Source organism: Entelurus aequoreus, linkage group LG02, assembly GCF_033978785.1.
Source record: "Entelurus aequoreus isolate RoL-2023_Sb linkage group LG02, RoL_Eaeq_v1.1, whole genome shotgun sequence".
NCBI classification, from domain to species: Eukaryota; Metazoa; Chordata; class Actinopteri; order Syngnathiformes; family Syngnathidae; genus Entelurus; species Entelurus aequoreus.
Genome location: NC_084732.1, coordinates 11304052 through 11306551, shown reverse-complemented (window position 1 = coordinate 11306551; position 2500 = coordinate 11304052). Strand labels below are relative to the sequence as shown.

General features: G+C 36.6%; 1 protein-coding gene across 2 annotated transcripts in view; it reads left to right on the top strand.

The window, feature by feature from the left end:
* The window catches only part of si:ch211-186j3.6 (neural-cadherin), a 250919-nt gene that overhangs the window by 10265 nt on the left and 238154 nt on the right, over window positions 1-2500 (top strand). The window lies entirely within an intron of this gene.

Genomic DNA, 2500 nt, shown 5'->3' with positions numbered 1-2500 from the left:
CTCTCATGTCAGGTGACACAACAACAACAAACTGATCTCAGGCCAGTTCCTCAGCTTTCATGTCAGGTGACACAACAACAACAAACTGATCTCAGGCCAGTTCCTCAGCTTTCATGTCAGGTGACACAACAACAACAAACTGATCTCAGGCCAGTTCCTCAGCTCTCATGTCAGGTGACACAACAACAAACTGATCTCAGGCCAGTTCCTCAGCTCTCATGTCAGGTGACACAACAACAACAAACTGATCTCAGGCCAGTTCCTCAGCTTTCATGTCAGGTGACACAACAACAACAAACTGATCTCAGGCCAGTTCCTCAGCTCTCATGTCGCCGCTCACATCCTAGACAGGATGGAAGAGGCTCCGCCCACACTGTCATGTGGCGGTCTGCACGCCAGCGCTAAAAGCCTCGATGACGAGGCGCTAATTAAAAGAAGAAACTTTTATGAGCGGCGTAATGACTTGGCGAGCTCGTTATCGCCAGCACTTTGTCACCAATCACCATGAAGTCTAATTAACCTTCATGATGGCTCCTCCCACACGGGATGTTTTTTCCGAATGGGGGAGGGGCCACAAGAGAAGGAGGGGCCAATTAGTCCGTCTTTTACTCTCTGGCGGAGCAGGAGTGAGTTACTGTGCAAAGCCAGTCCCATCATAATGTGTTGATGGCAAAGACAACAATGGATGAGTCCGTGAGCGTGTGGCACACTCACTAGCTGTATGGACCATCAAGTCTTGCTGCTTACTAAGACTTCATTCAAGACGAGCTGTCACTTCCTGATGAACACTTTTATTTTCTTAACACTTCCTGTTTCATCATGCACCTTGTAAACACCTTCTTTTATTTTCTTACCACTTCCTGTTTCATCATGCACCTTGTAAACACCTTCTTTTATTTTCTTACCACTTCCTGTTTCATCATGCACCTTGTAAACACCTTCTTTTATTTTCTTACCACTTCCTGTTTCATCATGCACCTTGTAAACACCTTCTTTTATTTTCTTAACACTTCCTGTTTCATCATGCACCTTGTAAACACCTTCTTTTATTTTCTTACCACTTCCTGTTTCATCATGCACCTTGTAAACACCTTCTTTTATTTTCTTACCACTTCCTGTTTCATCATGCACCTTGTAAACACCTTCTTTTATTTTCTTACCACTTCCTGTTTCATCATGCACCTTGTAAACACCTTCTTTTATTTTCTTACCACTTCCTGTTTCATCATGCACCTTGTAAACACCTTCTTTCATTTTCTTACCACTTCCTGTTTCATCATGCACCTTGTAAACACCTTCTTTTATTTTCTTACCACTTCCTGTTTCATCATGCACCTTGTAAACACCTTCTTTTATTTTCTTACCACTTCCTGTTTCATCATGCACCTTGTAAACACCTTCTTTTATTTTCTTAACACTTCCTGTTTCATCATGCACCTTGTAAACACCTTCTTTTATTTTCTTACCACTTCCTGTTTCATCATGCACCTTGTAAACACCTTCTTTTATTTTCTTACCACTTCCTGTTTCATCATGCACCTTGTAAACACCTTCTTTTATTTTCTTACCACTTCCTGTTTCATCATGCACCTTGTAAACACCTTCTTTTATTTTCTTACCACTTCCTGTTTCATCATGCACCTTGTAAACACCTTCTTTTATTTTCTTACCACTTCCTGTTTCATCATGCACCTTGTAAACACCTTCTTTTATTTTCTTACCACTTCCTGTTTCATCATGCACCTTGTAAACACCTTCTTTTATTTTCTTACCACTTCCTGTTTCATCATGCACCTTGTAAACACCTTCTTTTTGATGCTGCTTTGATGTTTTTATGAGCTGTAGGGCGACCTTCAGTGCCTTGAAAGGTGCCTCACAAAATAAAAGTATGATTTGCATTATTATTATTATTATAAACATAACAATATTACATAACATTACATGAATTACATAATATAAATTATAAACATATATTATTAACATATATTATTAACATATATTATTAACATTAATTATAAACATCAATTATAAAATTAAATTATAAAATTCAATAATAAAATAAAATTATAAACATAAAATATAACCTTAAATTATGAATCATGTTTTAGTTTTGTGAGATAGTTACACTTTTATAACACAAAATTGCTTGAATGATCATTTTAAACATATGTTATTCGTACATTATATATATATATATATATATATATATATATATATATATATATATATATATATATATATATATATATATACGTATATGAAAGGTAGTGTCTTCCACAAGACGACTCATCAGATATGTCACCTGATGTTCCACCTTCATCATCATCACATGTTATCATCATCATCATCATCATCCTCACATGTTATCATCATCATCATCATCATCATCATCATCATCATCGTCATCATCCCCACATGTCATCATCATCATCATCATCATCATCATCATCATCATCATCATCATCATCATCATCATCATCATCATCATCACATGTTATCA